At 39.6% G+C, this 18,913-nt stretch overlaps 1 long non-coding RNA gene across 1 annotated transcript; it reads left to right on the top strand.

The window, feature by feature from the left end:
• Nucleotides 1-2,557: 2,557 nt before the first annotated feature.
• On the top strand, nt 2,558-5,010 carry LOC130426689 (uncharacterized). Its single transcript, XR_008907216.1, has 2 exons — nt 2,558-3,982; nt 4,118-5,010. It is a non-coding gene; the product is annotated as an uncharacterized LOC130426689 (long non-coding RNA).
• Nucleotides 5,011-18,913: the final 13,903 nt, after the last annotated feature.

The following is an 18,913-nucleotide window of genomic DNA, read 5'->3' as shown; positions in this document are numbered from 1 at the left end:
TGGGTTTTGGGTAATGACCTTCTGACTGTACATTATCTACTTATGTGTATCTGGTATCACCATTGTGCTGTCGGTAATAACAGAACACAGAAGTTAAACTGAAATGAAATCCAGCGTACTTCAAAGGAAACCTTTAAAATAAAAAGTATCTGTGTGTAAAATAAAGAACTGTTTTAAATTCATTTCCTCACCTAAAGAGAGTGGCAACATCTCAAATATTGCCTTACCCCTTCCTCATTTTTTCTTTACAACAGAAATGTTATATTTTTAGAGCATTTGTACATTCTCTTTCTGTCATGTGCTCTTTGCTTCTTTGATCCGCTTAGATCCACAAGCCTGAGTGGTGTCTTGTGATGCACGTCTGCATTCAATGTGATGCGTAGAGAATTGAATTATCCATATCTGTTTTCATCCGAAGAAGCAAAGAGTCTGGGCCAAGTTATATTACGCTCAATAAACCGATGGTCACATGTTTTTCAATAGTGCTTTTGCATGCATGTGAGATAGAGTTCAATTAAAACAAAATGAGCAGTTAAGACTCCACTCATGTTGTTCGACACCAGTATGTGTTTTTATCATGGTAGAAAAGCTGGTCTATATAACGCAAAAGCATTTAAAGCCATTGAAAGAACTATAAGTTATAGTATTTGTGCACTACCGTTTGACAAATAAAATGACAAACAAATTCTCTGAAAATCTTGATAAAGCTCTATTTATATAACAAAAATAGATGAAAATATACTGGAAAATATGATGCATTATATTAAATAATACATTCCCATATATTGGAATCCATTGCTTATATTTTTTACATTATTAAAAATATATATTTTCTGTGCATAGGGTCTCAAATAAGATTTGACATCATTTGAAGAGTGTATTTGAAAAAACAAATCAGAAAAAAATATTATGTTATCCTGCTTTTATTGTGTTTTATTGTGTAAGTTAGCTTTGAGTTATAATTACTTTATCAAACCAACCCAACACACACCTTTGAATACACAGTAAAAAGCTTTTTATTATCAGAGATATCTGTTTATCCAAATGAACCTTTCATTTGCATCTCTGAAAGGCCACAATATGCATCACCAATACGATATCTAATTTTAGTGAGGTTTGTGGTTGTTAAGGCTTGAGGCGAGCGGTTCATTCCTTCTTCAGCTTTAAAATACACAGAAACTGTCTTGCGCACCTCTGAGCGATTTGGAGGTGTGAGTTCCACATTTCCTCTTTACTCATTACTGCAAGAATAAATAATGGCACCTGGAGTCAAGATGGCTGATCTGCGCTACTAATCATCCATTAGTGGCTTAAGTGTCACCCGCACTACATGTCTAAAAGAGCTCACAGGTTGAGCTAAAATCCCCCTCCCCGTCTCTACCTTTTATCACCTGTTCATTTTCCTTTCTAAAAGCCCAGCTTTGTTTTTTGCCCATGGTGCTTATGCTCTTAATGGTTTGTCGTCATCCCAGCTGCATCTGCGACTCTTATGTTTGTCCACCGCCGAAAGAACCAAAACCATCTAGAAGGCGATGACCTTTTATATCAACATTTTAACATTATGTTTCAATTCAGGTTTTAACAACTGCATCTTAACCACTATACGCTCATCTATTCTCACAGGGAGGTCACCGTATCATTATAGCAAGGCTACGCTTTTCCCATGGTTCAGACTGTGTTTGTGTACGTGTGCGCGTGGATTAAGTTTACATTGGGTTTAATTATGTCAACGTGCTTTTTTTGTGCAGGGTAAAGACATACAGCTGTTTGCACTATTGCGTTGAGTGAATAAAAAGTGTGTTCACATAAAGGCTACGTAAATCCCAGAAAGTCTTCCTCCAGGCGAGCGTCAATAAGAAACGGGGGGATGTGAGGTGCTGCCTTTCCTGAAGATTAGACCATTATTTAGAGAGGGGTGCTCAAGTATCCTAAACATAACACATACTAATCCAGAAGTCCAGTATTACCCTCTTCTTTATTAACAATATTACTAAGTAAGCCGCATTTCCTTAGGAGGGCGGGTCATTTGCATGGTAATACGATTCCTAAAATCTGATTTAGCAGGGATTTCAAGTCCCAGCCGGCTGAGACGTGCAGTTGATCGTATCAGGGATTTAAAATGTGTGAAAAACAACACGAAAAAGCCAATGAGGAACTCTGTGATTTAAGACATAAGGAGGGACATATGGGTGGAGAAATGGACACCGTACGTCTGCTAATATTTCATTTTTAGAGTCTCAAAGGCAAAATCTGTTGTTTTGACCTGCAAACATATGGCAGCCATCCGTGCTGTGGCTACTCTTACTTAGAAACCCAATACTGACACATGTTCATTGTAACATTCATTATAAAACCTAAAATCAATAGAAGTTACGTCAATCAACATAATGGGTCTTTTCCATGAAACATGAGCAATATACATTTACATGTACAGTTTTGTATGTAAACCATGTTCTAACATTAATGAGTTGGATATAAAATATATTTCTGATCACTTTAGTTTCATAAATGAGGCATTATATATATTCCTATGTATAAAAAGACCCTCATAGTTGGTCACCAGCACATGTTGTTTTGAATGCTGATTTTTTTTCACAAATTTACACATCAAGACAGACTTCCTTGGACAACCAGATTTAGAAAGACAATGCTGGAACACCAGTGACAAACTCCAACGACCATGTGACGTTGTCGAAGAAGAACGATACAAAACCAACACGCTGAAACCAAGAACAATAAACTAAAAAGCATATCCTTCTACATACTGTTTGGTTGTTGTTCTCTGTTGCCTTGCTGTTGCTGGGATTGTTTGCAATGCAACCTCTGTCATTAATTTACAGTGGGTCTGTGAATGACGCGACTCAGCGTGGCCTGGATGAGTATGTTCAAGAAGCTGTGCGGACGCGTTTGTGCTCGAGACGGAGACGGAAAGTCAAGTATACCCACTCCTTTAGTAGATCAACTTTGGCCCAGCAAAGAAAAGAATGCTTCATGTACCGTGTCTAAAAATCAACCTAATCCCATGGAAACTCTTAACTATTTTACAATATGGCTAATCTGTGTAGATTTCTGCAGTGTTGATTGTACAAAAAAACTTAAGATTATTAGAAATAATGAATGATGAAGCCCCTCCCCTAACCCTAAAGTATTTGGTAAGAAAGCAAATCATACTAAAACGTATGAAAACGAATTCTCACCATCTCGTAAAATAGTTATGAATTCCTGCGAGATGCTCTTGGAAAAAATAGGGCAAAGTGTACTTGAATAGTAATTTGAATATTGCACTTCAGTGAGTTGTGTTTTTTGACAGAAATATCTGTCAAATTAATGGATAATGTACAATACATTACATTATGTACAATATAAGTAAATTTTCATTTTTGAGAGTGCATAGTCTGAGGTGTTGCAGGGTGTTTTATCTCTTCAGTCTCCTCGGATGTCCTCAGACGTGCTTCCCGTACGCAAAATGGCCCAAGGGTGATTATATCCAACGCAAGATCATGTTCACAGCATGTTCCTAACATACGGAGCACTCTTGACCCCTTTGATCTTGCGGACAAATGACCTATAACTGAGACCCTCGTGTGGCCTCTCTACATGGATTACCGTTAGGAATCACTTGAACACAGACTTGTGTGCTAATCCAACAAATTCCCAGTGGGACACATTTCTGCTTGCTTTTTTCTCTTTTTTCCAGAGGTTAAAATGAACATTCAGGGGCATCATTCTGTTTTGGTCAAACTGAAAGCAGATGCACCACACATCTAATGTTTTGCTGTCTTAATGAAGCACAACTGCATGGAGACTGCATAACAGTAAAGCAGTCATGCAGATTGACCCAGAGCTCCAGATGGGTCAGAGAGAGAGAGAAAGAGCTGAAAGTGATGGAAAAGGGAATAAAAGACGGTTGAGAGAGGAACCGACAGAACAGCTGGGTGAAGGACATGTGCGTGCAGGCGGAGAAGGCAAAGGAGGAAATGTGGTGAGATGGATCAGTAGAGGGTGAAATAGGCTTTTGTTGACCAAGTCATGCATGTTCAATTTGATTTGGGAAAAATGTGAATATGATATTTCAGTGACTTTAACTTCTTTAAACTTCTTTGTTTTTACCTTTTAGCAGACATCCCCAAACAAAGAAAAGAATATTTGTGAATTTCACCTTTGGATGAATTGTTCTACACCTTCAGACTTCAGGCAGATCTCAAAGTCAAAGGTCAATGTCAGGATCATCTGATAACAGAGGATATGACTCGGCGTAGTACGACGGTGGGATTTGCCCACCCCATCAGACGATTTGTCCACCCTGACTGCACCCAGAGCCGCTGAGAGAGAGGATCGGTGAACCGCCGTTGGTGTGAAAAAACTGCTCCGTTGCAGTGAACGGAGTTGGCGCGACTCTCTCTCAGCGACTCTGCGTCCACCCTGCCCCCACACCATATGACAGCCAATCACAAAATTAATGCGATATTCAAGTCAGCTGCAAAAAAATTTTTTGGCAAGACAGTCTATGGCTCTTTCAAAAACCATGTGGCCTGCCTGGAGCCTTTACCAACATTTGATCGTGAAAAAACATCTTAATGCATGCAGTGCTATGCTCAAGCATCACGACACTAATCAACGGCAAACAACGTTTCTATGGTAACCTCTGGCCCCCGCAGCCCAGATGAAGCTACCCAGAGCGCGAGGAGTTTAGAAAAGTGAGCGTCATGCTTTTATTGAAAGTTACGGCTCTCTGTGGCGTATGATGCAGAACTCGTTGCCTCAATAAATTTAAAGTTTTAAAAACAAACTGTTAGGTTTCATATCCCCAAACAAAAAAATATAGCTCATTTTATGCAAGGCCATATAGAGGAGGGGGCTGACATTCTTTGTCATGTTATAAAGGTTATAAACAGACCCTACACATTTTTGTTTCATATAGTTTCTATACCTTTTTTGGTTATAACAGGTGTCTTATTGTGCACTATATAAATACCTGTATTCCCTAGAATAAATTATCTTAAAACTTGATGCTACCTCTATGTGTCTAGTCTTTGTGCTCACAGATCTGCACAAGAATTCTCTCAAAACATCCAACCTGTTATAATTCGATTTAAAGTGTGATCCAAAATACAAAAACTGCAATGCGTCAGTATGGATTGGCCGTGTTTAGCTCCTCATATCCTTGTGAGCAGTCTTTCTCGCATATGTACCATATGAATACATACATTTGTCAAGGTTGACAGAGGAGTTTCCATGCCGGTATGAAAGTGTCTTCTTGACCACGTACGAACCGAACTACAAAGCTATTAGTGAGAAGCATGTTATGTCTCTATCATGAGGTGTTGCGCAGACCGGTTGGCGTATGTATGACATGGCAAAGTGCCGCAAGAGCAGAGCTCCGTGTGCTTTCCAAAATTTCTCACGGTTCTCTGATGTCAGAGCGCTGTTTCGTTTGTTTCACTGTTTTTGAGTTGTCTGTGGACTGTGGACATGTTATCTTATCGAAGGAAAAGAACAATTGATCCCCATAGGGACCAATTAAGAATGTGATCTGTGGACATAAATCAAGTTATCAGTATGGAAGTCATTGAATATACTATATATATATTTATATATATAGTAGTATTGCAATAGCTCTCTTAATTCCCGACCCTCGATCTTAGCTCATTCCCCTGGAAAATCACTTGGCCCACCTTTCATCTCATATTTGGAGGCGGGCCCGTTAAGGAATCACAGGTAAATTGGCATAGTGGCAGAAAACAACTGGCAGGAGATCAGGTTTTGGAAAGTGATTGACAGGAGGGTGATATCAACTGGTATGATCAATCAACATCACATGAAAACCTTACGATAAATCTTAACCTTTGGTGTGTTTGACAAGTGTTAGGCTACATGTTTGTTGTGTCCACATTTACATTAAAGGAATAGCATACCAAAAATACTGCATATTTTTGGAACCCTCGTGTTGTTTCTAACTGTTAAAAGTGAAATGGAGAAAGTTGAAAGAGTTGTACTGGTCATAAGTCTAATGCTTTAAAACAGGCAGAGTGCAGATTTGTCTAGAAACCCCCCCCAAAAACCAAAAAAACCAAACTACCTCCAAATTAGCGACACATTTACCTTCTACCACAATCTGCCACAAAGAATTTCAATTGAAGTCCAAAGTACACAAACTCCCATAATTGCTGAGGTTCTCGGGATGTGAAGATTAAGTTAAAAAGTGTGTTTAATTTTGCCATTAGAAAAGTGAAACACACTTTGCACATACAGCCGCGGAAAAAATAAGAAGAGACCATTTAAAAATCTTTATCAGTTTTCTGAATTTACTTTTTATGTCTTAAAGTGAAAATGTTTTGTTTGATATGTTTAATTTCGGTTTTATTCTTTGAACTACTAACAATATTATCCAAATTTCAAATAAAAATATTGTTTCTATTTGCATTCATTTGCAGAAAATGTAAACTGCAGCAACAGGTGAAAATGACAGAAAAGATGCTCTGGATTTTTGAGACCTCAAATACTGCAAAGAAAACAAGCTTCATTCAAGCTACAAAATTCACCTTTAAGCAATACAATCATGTATTAGGAAAAGCTATTTTAAAAGTGTCTTGTCATACTGTCAGTCTTTCACATTGCTGTTGGTGACCTGAGGTTTTGTTGAAATTCAACAGACACATTCTAGAAATGCTGATTAAATTAAAATTTGGAATGGTCTCTTCATATTTTTCCCTGACAGTAGTTATTAGAACCAATATGCATTGATTTATTCACCCAATATACTAAATAAACATATGCGACCGGGTGTATGTTTAGTATGAAAGTTTAGTAATGCTTTGCTAATGTAAATCCCCTGTTTACCAGGTCAATAAAACCCCTTTGCGTCTTGCAAAGACTAATGTAAGTACCATAAAATAACAAAGGCACAGAGAGGAGGCGACAACGTGGTGACTGAGTTGAAAATGTCACACTATCCTGACAGAGCTTCCGTTTACACATTCCCCGGGCACTCTGGTGACCTCCTAAGGGTCCAGACACACAGCCAGACACGCGACTAATTCTGTGATGCGAGCTTAATTTCCCCCAGTGTTTTAGGGGCTGTTTATACGACACTGTTTTTGACTAAAACCAAAGAACTTTTAATCTGTTTAAGCTGTTCATTTACACCACGACAATGTTTTCAAGGCCTAAAAAAGTGAACCTTTGAAAATGGTGATGTCATGCACACGGATATTTCAGTGTTACAGGCATGCGCAAACACAACCAAATCGGCAATAAAAAAATGTCCACTAAACCAGCAGATAATAAATAAATATATGAAAAAATACTCACTAACAATTGCCTAACACCGTGTCTACACTTAACGCGACCGGCGCGACACGACAAAAGATATTAGCAATGCATAAGAACCCATTATAATTTGACATTTTGTCCACATTGGATTCGATGCTGTGTGACGCGGTAAACCGTTGCGCCTGGTGAGTCCGGTGTAGTAATGGTGCAAGGGCAAATATTGCACTCTGCACATATATCCTTAGCTGCATGGGTCAGCATTCATGTCTTACTTCTGCTTTCATTTTATCTTATGTGACAAATTTAGTAAATGAAAATGAGAAAAACACCCTAAATAAAACTTAAATGTTTTCCCTAAGAAGACAGAAGGTTCTTGTATTATGGGTAGCTTGGAGTGGACGGAGCTCTGGAAAAGTTTGGTTATGTTGTTACAGCTGTACCATTACTACAATGTGACTTCACAGACCACAGCCAATCAAAACTTAAAAAACTCATCGACCAGAACCAATCAACAGAGCAATAACACCAGCTATTGAAGTTACAATTATAGTCGGGGCTTTGGGGAGAGATAATATCCGAATGTTTGGCAAGTACTTTCCAGATAACACTTATTAAACAGAAAAACATCATGCAATGGTTCTCTTTTGCAATACAGAGGAGGAGGAACACAGTGAGAAATAATGGAAACATGCTCAGTCTGGACCAGAAGCCTTCGCAGACAAACATTTAGACTCTGTCATTCATCTAAATGTTAGAACCCTCACCCTGTTTGAAGAGATGATGACAAATGACTTAAACATGCAGCCATTTGTCTGGTAAAGTATTTGATAGGGCTAAAATGTCTGACCTGAATGCTTTAGCCTTTGACCAAGGCTAATATTTACAGGCTAATCATTGCAAACGTTTGCTTGTTGAGACAATCTTGCTTATACTGTTTACATTTCAAAAGACAGAGCAACATATAGGGGGAATGATATTCACTTAAAAAACACCCAAAGCTCCCTAGCAGCCACCCATAAGAAATCAAAATAAAAAATTGAGACAGTCTCAGACATCAATGATAGTAAATCAATAGCAAAAAGAACCTTTAAACTCCTCTGCTATTTTACCTGAGAAACGCAGAAATCTCATAAATGTCTCCATTCAAGTTACAGAAGAAGTCTCAACAATGTCACAAACTGAGCTCAGATTTGCCAAGTCTGCAATCGAAAGTCACAGTATTTATTTTAAAGCTACAATAGTCTTTTTCTCCTTTATTTGTCCTAACCTAAGACTAAGTTGATCGTTAAATGAAACCATGAGCTGTGGCAAGCAAACTACGAGCAGTAAAATTGCCCTCTGGGGACCTAGCAATTCCCCAGCAACCACCCAGAACACCCTAGGGACCACAGAGCAACATGCTAAACACCTTAGCCACAGAGAATTAATGCCACAAAAACAGCGCCGGATTTAAAAACGATAAGGGCTGTTGTCTCAGTTTACAGATAAACAGACAGAGCAATAATCTTCTGTAGACTTAATGGAGTTTCCAGATCTGGCAGGTCTATGTAGGATAAAGTAAACAGACGAAAAACTTAAATCCGCTCAACCCATAGCCAAATCATTGTTGAATCTGCTTGTACTCTGCTTTGTTGGCCAAAATCTCTGTAGGTGTTTATGCGTCTGCGTATTGTGTCAAAACAAGCCTGTGACTATCTTCTAAAGAGTTATGCTGGGTAATTTCCAAAGTTTATCTTAAAGGTTTGAGTTTGGCAATGTTGCAGCTGCTCATAAATTGAGGAAGAACATTGTTTGGTAGACAGCTCACAGTAACCCTGACATGGTTGTGTGTGCTGGTGTTAAATGAAAGCAGATTGCTGCAAATGGGCTGAGAGTCCATGTTGAAACAGCGGAACGCCTTAGATTACTGACTGCAAGTGATTAAAATTGGGGGATTGTTATTTTATTGCATCATGTGTTGGCATGGATGTCGACAATAACATTTTCTTCCCCTTCTTAAGAAAAAGTCAAATGACAGGAGATCACTCACAAACAAGTCATGTCCAAACCCTTACAAAACAGTACATGGATGGGAAATTATATTTCTCAGAGGTTGTTTTTACATAGCTCAGGAGATTTGAGTTCTTAGTTGTGTTTTATAAAGAATCAACTTTGACTAAAATGGTTCCCTTAAAATAACTGAAATAATCTGGTGTGGATCAATTTCATGAGAAATGTTTGTGTTCATCATCAATAATATTGACCTTTCATGGCAGTCTTGGCTTATCTGAGCTGTTTTTGACATTGTGAGGATATATCTGAGATTGCAAGAGACTTAAAGGGAAGGTACACCCAAAATAGAAATTCTGTTAAAATATTTCACCCTCATGAGGTTCAAAACCTGGTCAAGACTCTGTCTTTTGTGGAAAACAAAGGAAGATATTTTGAGAAATGTCTCTGTGGTTTTGTGTTCATACAATGGAAGTCAATGGGTGCCAATATTGTTTGGTTACCAACATTCAGTGTTCTACATGAGAAAGAAAGTCATACAGTTTTGAAATCACATAAAGGTGAGTAAATTAACCATTCCTTTGAGGAAAAGTTTCCATTTGCTTTCCATCTCATTAGTTTCTCATCTCTGAATATTCACTCAGTAATCCAAGTTACTTAATAAATACTATAGTACTACCACGGTACCGTGTCCAAAAACAACACTGAAACAATGCCAATAATATGTCACACATTGGTTGTAATTCTTTAACTAAACTCTCCCGCGTCCTTCAAACAACAACTCTCTCATCCAGCTGTCAGTCTCAAGGGTGGTTGACTCCCTGTGTTCTCCAAACATTGTGTTCTCGATTCATAAGAATATAATGGTCAGTCTTTAAACAAGCAAACCTTTCACCACATAGACCTCTACCTCGCCCTCTCTGGCTCTCCTCTCAAGCATGGGTCACTGCACTGCGTTTACACTTTGGATCTCCAATCTCAAATAACAATCCTTTGGACTTTTCAAGGTGTAACACGCTGAAGAAAATGGATTTGTCTGGAAACGAAGGGGATTGTAACTGGAAACAGCGGGCAGGAGACTGTTGCGCGGTCAATAGACCTCAATAAACTCTCTGGGAGTCAATTGATTTAACGGTCAAAAAGAAATAAGGCCTCTCTCTTCCTCCAGCATGTGCTCACCCTCTGAGCCTCCCCACGCTCCTACAAAAATGACTCTGGATTCCAGGAAAGCTGAAGTGGAGCTCTTTGCTCTATAAATCAGCATCCCCCTGTGTCCGAGAAACCAGGGGTGAGACTAAAAGCCCCTCTTCCACGAGACAGCTTCACACTGTCCCGCCTGAAATTGCCTCCTCGAGCTCTGGACCGTCTAGTAGGTCTCTGAAGTTTTTTTATAGCTCTGGCTATACTGCCACGGAGGTGTCAATGTCAAAGCACATCAAAAACAGACTAGACTCTTTTAGCCATTAGCGTCAGTCCATTGCCACGATGCTGCTACCACTTTACTGCCTTTCATCAGCTCCCGCTCCCTTTTACCAGTTCTGGTGTCCCTCACCGGGACACAAAGGTGATGACAGAAGCTCCAGACGCCAAAGATAAAAATGGCATAGTAGTCTGGATGTCTCTGGCAGTCCGGAAGGACTTTAGGAGTGTGTGTGATTCAGGCCTATGTGAGTTGTATACAGTTTACATGTTTCCCCCAGGGATAATCGCTGAACCCATAACGGACATGCTGGAAAAGCCAAGCCCATATGAAGCATAAACCTGTCCTCACACGCTGAATAAACTACAAGAAGGCGATTAGCGATGGGCACGGTTCAGCAGAGTATGACACATCCATAAAAGCACGAAGCCCCATGAGCGCAACACTTAGCTGAACTTTCATGAATAACTAATAAACATCCGCAAACAGTCCTCTAGCACTTCTTTTCGAACAGCACAGGGGAGCGGGTGGGGGCGGTGGAGTATGAGAACTTGAGACCATGCAGCTGATATTACATCTCAAGCGGCCTAGTGGGGTGGAGCCGTTATGAACCCGCCCCCTTCTCCTATGGGACGTTCTGCCTGTGAAAACAAGCCGACCCTCGGGCCTCTAGTCTAATGGGAACCAGACCTACTCCAGCACCATCCTTTCACATACACACAGTCACCACGGGCTCCAGCTGAGGGACGCAGTCCAATTATTCCAAACAGACCTGAAATTTTTCCTGCTCTGCTTTCCCGAATAGCAGATCTGCACACTGCATCAACTTTGAAGTCCACGTACCCTTCTGACCCCTCAACAACTAATTGTATGTAGGGCCAGAGGCATAATGCATGTGCACCCATAGACTTTTGGGCCTATTTTTAGCTTAACTGTGTTTTCTATTCTTGTAAGCTGGTAAGTTTTTTTCAGAAATCATCAACATGTGTAAATCTATTGAAATTAAGGTCAAGTTTATGAAAATTTGTGCCATCTAGTGGTGAGGTTGGGAAATGCAACCAACGGCTCACCCCACCACTCACCCCTCCATTTCGAAGCACTATGGTGGCTGATATTGGACCAAGATGTTGTCACATTTTGCTTCTTTGACGGTAGAGATAACATATTTACGAAATGTGCTCTGTAGAGCATTTTGCCCATTAGGGCTACTGTTGAAACAATATGACGAATTGCATTCAAGAGGTGTATTGATGGAAAAAGCTAATTTAATAAAAACATAACGCTTCATTGTTTATGGTCTTTATTCACCTCTGAACACATAGTTATGTATATTATATTTCATTTCTGTCAATAGATACTCCAAAAAGTCACACATTGGACCTTCACCAGATTCAAGGTTAATTCACCCAAAACTGAAGAAAATCGGTCATCCTTTTCCATTCATATCTCAACCTCACGTCACTCAAATATTCTGTGAATGATGATTCAATGTATCAAACTTCCCCTCTACAATAATTTAAAAAGTGTGATCTTCATCTCTCTATTCATCTCCAATGATTCATCAGTTCATGTTTTCTTACTTTCCACTTTCATTTTCCATCTCACTTCTCTCGCTTTTTCTCCTCTGCCCCTACATCACTCTCCCCTTTCCTCTTTTTTATCCCCCAACTCTTTGCTACATAAAAATCCAGTTTCTCTCACTCTGCTAAACTGTTCCATAACACACTTGAATTTGTCCTTGACCCAATGCTGTTGTTACTTTCCTGGTCAAGGTCTGTTTGTGAGGGAGGCCTTATGAGAGAAACTTCTAGCAGCTGCCGAGTAATGTGCTGTGTGGCAATCCACTGCGTAATACATTTCATTAATTTCCCGTTCTAGACGCCCTGGGCGCAGAACAGCACAATTTACCATGATTTTAGATTGCTGAGTGTTGGATGAGACAAGCTGAATGTTCTCATTGTGGGCTTTATGGGTTATCTCGAAACGTTCAGCCAATTTTTGCACGGCTTTTTATTTGAATGGCTTACTTCACAACAGCCTGAATCGCAGCACAGTGAAAGCTAAAATGGAAAGTCTTCCTAAACACAATAAGCCCCCACATAAGGGGAGCCATTATGCAGAGAAAGGGTTTTTCCAAGTCTCTCAAGAACAGCACGGTGGTATTTGATTTAAATGAATCATGCATGCCACCTTATTTTTTTTCACAGATTTTTGCTCTATGTACGGCCTTTTGTTTCATTATTTCTCATGATGTCTGTGGTACAGTTGAGGTGGGACATGGTGAACATGTGGCTGCATTTCAAAGAGTGCATGGTTTCTTAGAACAAGCAGTGGATCGTTTAAAAAAACACATTGAGATTCTGATGTCATATTTTCATATCAATAAGCTATAATTTATTCCTGCTTGCAATGTCTAAGCCTGTTTTGTTTTGCCCTGTATCTGAGAACAGACCAGTCCCAGCAGGCTTAGATAGATTGTTTTCGTTCTCTTTCTCTTTCTTTTAGCAGGGCATGATTCTTTCTTTTTGGTTTTAAGCGTGGTAGGAGTTGCCTAGCCCGGACTCACCCTTCTATGGAAGTGTGTTTGTATGTGTGTTGCTGCACTGTCATGGAAATTTTGATGGAAACTTATACAATGTAAGTGTCAGATCTTTCTTGTGGTGCATTACTGAAAAAGAGCAGGTGTCTATGCAAAGAATCAAGCTATGCTTGCACATGCATGTGAATATAATCTCACACTTTTGGTACTAGTGGATGCATTGAGCAGTCTTGAAAGTCTGTTATCATCATCACTTTGAAACGTCTGGAATCTGATTTCAGATCAATAAAATGCTACGCCTCTTTCCTGCGCATAATGACTTTTTCTCTTTGCACCTTGCGTAAGGCAAACAAAAATACTGTTAGAATATATATGGAATAATAGGTTGTTTAAATACTACAAAATATTGAATGATTAATAAGGATTTGCCGCTTTTCATATATTCAAAAATATTACTTGTTTCCAATATATGTTAATGTATTACTATATATATATACAAATAAATTGCATAGTTTTCCAGTATATTTCCATATGGACGGTTCCATGCAAATGTCAATGTGTTTCCCAAAGGTTTTCACCGTATTGATAGGTCAATATTGAGATGTCAATATTTGGTGGTTTAAATACCCATGTGAAGTCTCTCTTGAGGGTAATAAATCATTTGTTAAAGCAAAGTTTCCATAGTCTAGTTAGTTATTCTTCACATCCATTAAGGCCAATATTTCTCATAAATGGGCATATGAAAATTCAAATATAATAACTATTTTGTGTGCCATAAAGAGACAACCCTTCTCCATTTGTTGAGTACTGTGGCTTCTAGTTCTTACATTTAATTCACATAAATCCTCCAAAGTATGTTGTCTCTCAAAAACATGCATCCTTTTTTATCACATCCATAACAAATACATTATTCCCTCTTTTAAAAAAGAAAACTCATGTTTAGTCTGAGATTTTTCTGAAGGCTGGGCAACTGGGGTTTAGTAAAATATAAACAGATGGTTACATATTTTGTTAATATACACCTTCTCTGATAATTCATATTTCAGGTTTTGACCAAAAATGTCACATCTAACTCTGGAATTGCCCATGTATTTTTGTTTTGTAAGTTAATGTGATTTTGGTTTTATCCTCATCAATAAATTTCAATAGTTTTTCAGTGATTCGAAACACAGTCTTTCATCACTGGAATTTAATGATCAATTTAAAAACGACTTTAAATCTCATGAAAGGTAAAAATATTCAGTTTGGATGGTTAAAGTGGAAAATGCAGCTCAAGGGAGCGTTTCATAAAAGTGGGGTATCTTTCAGTCTCGTTCAAAACTGAGTTCCAATGAATCTGTAAAGAAAAGGTTTCATGCATGCAGTGCAACAAATGTTGCTTTTATAAACAGTCTGTACGTCTGGTTATCTCTTTTTCTACATCTCTAAATATATACTCATAGATTTATAACTTAAATAAGACATGGGCCCCTTTCAGATAGCGTTGCATTTCCTTTTAAACAAATGCAGCCAGCCCACACATCAAGTTAAAGTGCATTTTATGCCCTCCAAATGACATTTTTAAGGCAGAGACCCCTGGCAGCAACCAACGGAACATAAACAAACAGTCTCAATCATCGAATGGCAAAAGGGAACGAAGCTCAAAGTTAAACTTTCTGTTTCTCTAATCAGGATACTCTCTCTTAAACCAGACATACTCTTTCAGTGCAGTACGACTATTTTTTTTGTTCACTACGTCCGTAGAGAATACTACCTCATGACTTCATAACACCATGCCAGCATTTGTCTTTTTGCCCTCTTCTGTCTTTCCTCCCGTACCGTTATTTTACAGGCCGTGTCTGCTGCCACGTCTCCAGATGCTACGGACCCTGTGCCGAAATATATGTTTGCTTTATGAGGTGAAAAAAATGGAATTAGCATCCAACACTGATGATGTGGCAGACGCGAGAAGCAAAGAAATGGGGCCATCGAATTCTTCACCAACACCCCAATTTTCCATCCCCCAATCTTCTGCTCCCCCCCATCGGCTGAAATATTCAAGGAAGTGTGGGATTACTTTCACAAGGAGAACTTGAACCCCTTGACTTCCTGCCCAGCGATGAGGTCACTAGTCTCTGAGGGAGTGTCTGTGAAATGCCTCCTGCCAAGGCCGGAGAAGTGAGAGGAATAGCGGGGAGGACTGGGGGAAAGAGATGAAACTGGGAAAAGTGGGGGTGGAAGAGGGGGGGGCGGTGGCCGATGGTGAGGACCAGATCGTCGAAGGTCTGTCTACACCAAAGTCTGGGCTCTTAGCCCAAACACAGTGTGAATTCACATTATGGTGCATTTCTAGTCTCCTAAACCTAAACTCAGGGTGGTGCATCTGGGAATTGGAGAAAATCTTCACTAACAGTGAGCGTGAGATCAAATGTTGACTGACAGAAGTTGTGATCTTCCGCCCTTGCAGATGGGCTCTTGAGTGACGGCTTACAGGAGGGAGGATTCCTATTGCTGGTGGATAAGCTGAGATAATGAACAAGACTGCAGTATCTCTGCCTCCTCCCTCAGGCTCAAGGCTTTTGTGCAGATGCTGTCAGACACTTAGAAGGAAACAAGGCAAGTACACTAAGCCTTTTGACAAATCCCAACCAGATGAAGCCCAAATCGCTTGCATGAATGTACAGTCTGTGAAACAAGCTCAGTTAGAGAGCCACTTTAGGGAGGCTCTATAGGGTGGCCTGTTTTTGGCCCGCGGCAGCTGGGCTGATGTCGCCGAGGACGAAGGCAGAGCACCTGGCACGCAACGCCACAGGCCGACTTGCCGTAGGTGGCCATTTTGTTGAAGTTCGTGGTCCAGATGGAACGACTCTGTTGCCAAAGATGCCGCTTTCCACTTCCTGCAGCAAAATAAAAAGGCTGGCCTTCAAACGAGTTGTCGGAACAAAGAGTCATACACAAACGCGGTCTGCTTTTGAATCTCTTCATCTGTTTCGCTAGATACCTCTCACGCATGTTCGACCTCACACTATTTCAGACCCATGCTTCAATGGAGCAGTGACGTTGTACTAGCAGGGGAGAAGTAACAAACACGGTCCCGCTCTCTCCATGAGATAGACCTCCTCTCTCACCCCTGGGCAATAATAGAGTAATGCTTTCCAGATGCTGTCTTCAATGGCCGTACCCAGCGCTGGAAGTGCCCCTCTCACGAGAGTCTTAACGACGCCCCAGGGGCCTTTGAGAAGGAAAGGCTGGAGTCTGTAAACCCCCCAATCCTTTCCCTTTTATACACATACTCGTCTCCCACCACAATCACAAGCTACTGATTTCTGATCAACTTACTTTGATTCCTGTGCCTTTACATGCGACGTATGATTTAAAAAGGACAGCGCTTATTAATAGATGTTCAACAGGCAAGATCTTTAATCACTAGATAAACTCATGGGAATGTGACCTGACCATGTGACCTGTTTGTTTTAGTAAGGGAGCGGAGAGGGCGATGAGTGCCTGGGAGTTTAGGCACGGGGACCCAAAGCGTTCGCTCGCCAGCTCATATTTCAGGGCTCATTGTGTCCGTTTGCCTCAGATTCCTCCGATTCAAGTCAATTTCTTTATACAAGCTTCTTTAATTGGCCACAAGCCGGTCTTTTTCATGTCCGCAGCTGGACGATGCTCTGGCTTAGCTCTCCTTCTTTGGGCTGAATCTGAGACAAGTGCTGATTCCTTCCCCCAGGGAGAATCCACAGGCGCTCTCAAGTGCAGGTTCGCTTGACCTAACTGTCTCCCTTGGAGAGAGAGAGAGATTTGTCTGAGACAGAGTGTTCTCACAGGAAGAGAAGAGGGTGGGATTTAGTATGTGAGTCTGAGAAAAACAGGCCCGTTGGCTTTAAGCTGTGCCTCCGTGCAGTACTTCAAAGGCCATTGGGGAGCAACGAAAGCCACAAAACCTTTAGCCTGTTGGTATATTATGCGAAAAACTACCAAAACTCCAACTGCAAGACTTACCTTGTTACTTCTTTCCTTTCTTTAAGCATTTACCTTTCCTCTTCCATCTCCCTCAGTTCAAAACCTGACTTATTGACTTCCATTGTATGGACACAAAACCACTGAAACATTTCTCAGAATATCTTCTTTTGTGATCCACTAAAGAAATAGTCGCAAACAGGTTTCTCATATCATAAGGGTAAATAAATGGTGGTAGAATTAAAACTTTTGGGCTTGAACTGATAGATGATATTTCAATAGACCTCCAAAAACGAAACAGCAAGCGAGGTGGGTGATCTGTAACAAATGGCAAAATAATGTTACACAAATGTGGCAAGAAGGGAGAAATAGACCACACAACAACAGCAGTTCAGGGTTGTATGAGTAAGATTCAGACTGGAACAGCCTCTGGATGGAGCAACTTTGTGAGAGTATGTCCATCTGCAACACACACTTCGGAACTCACCCAATACAAACAAACAAGAGTTAAAGATGGATCTATGACTTTAAAGGATTGAGAAAAACAGCTCATTGTGTTTAGCATCCTGTGACACAATACACAAAATAAGGCAATTAATTGCTGTTTTGGCTAAAACTTGTGAAACTTGTCTGTATTTAAACTAGTACTTGGATTTGACATCCAAAATGACATATAGAGACTTTCAAGCTGTACATTTTATCAGTATGTGTTTCCTTTAAATCGAATGAGTCTACGACTAATGAGCTAACGTACATAATGTACTGGAAACAGTCAGGTCAGATAAACATTATCTGTGTACAGTAACAAGCCCGATACAATAATGCATTTTAGTAGAGAAATGTGTTATTTAGATACTGAATCGTTAAAGATGGCTGAGGTTTTTCTTAGCTCATCAGCTCCCTGTATCACTGAGGTTAACTAAAGAAACATCAAATACTTGAAAAACTCACAGTAACGACCTGAACAAGTCTGTTTGACATACTTAATCATGTCCTCATGAGCTCAACCACAGGTTCACAACCAGAATGGGTGTCTGAGGTTCTTGTGGTTCCCGTTGCTGATGTTTCCTAAATCCTGCGAAACATGAGACTGTCGGACATTTGGATCTCCCTACATAATTCGACAAGCCGCCTTTTAACGGCCAACAAACCAAATGGCAGAAAGGTTATTCTTCCATGGAAAAACAGCAATGTAACTCTGCTTGTTTCAGTAATGGATCGTTAAGCTTTCTACGTCTGCCATCTTGTGTTGTGTGAAGCTATTGCGTTTAAATTAAAACAATGAACCTGGGTTTGAGTTCAAATCATTTTTATAATTCAAACTTTTTGTCTTGGTTGCACGTTTTATGGCTATTTATTTCAAATCAACACGTGAACTTCTAAAATTATGTTCCGAGTGAAATTAGTTGCAGCTCTTTAGGTTTCCTGATGCAAATTTCAGTAACATTAATGTAATTAAATAAATCGTAAAAACTAAATTAAATACTTTAGCCACAATTAAAAAAGTTATAAATAAATATAAATATTTTCAAACAAATGAAAATATTTATATTTAGCATATAGAAACAAATAAATTCCGAAAACAATTTAGACCATAAGACAGTCATTTTAACCCATATAGCTATTTTAAATCGTTTTCAACACTCCCCAGTTTCTTCAAAAGATAAATTTTGTTTTATTTTATTTTTAATTTATTTTTTTATTTGTCTTTGCTTTTCATATCAGTTTTGTTAAATAAGGGAGATCTACAAAAT

The sequence above is a fragment of the Triplophysa dalaica genome, chromosome 7 (assembly GCF_015846415.1).
Source record: "Triplophysa dalaica isolate WHDGS20190420 chromosome 7, ASM1584641v1, whole genome shotgun sequence".
Lineage (NCBI taxonomy): Eukaryota > Metazoa > Chordata > Actinopteri > Cypriniformes > Nemacheilidae > Triplophysa > Triplophysa dalaica.
The sequence above is the reverse complement of the archived record's forward strand: the minus strand, read 5'-3'. Positions and strand labels throughout refer to the sequence as shown.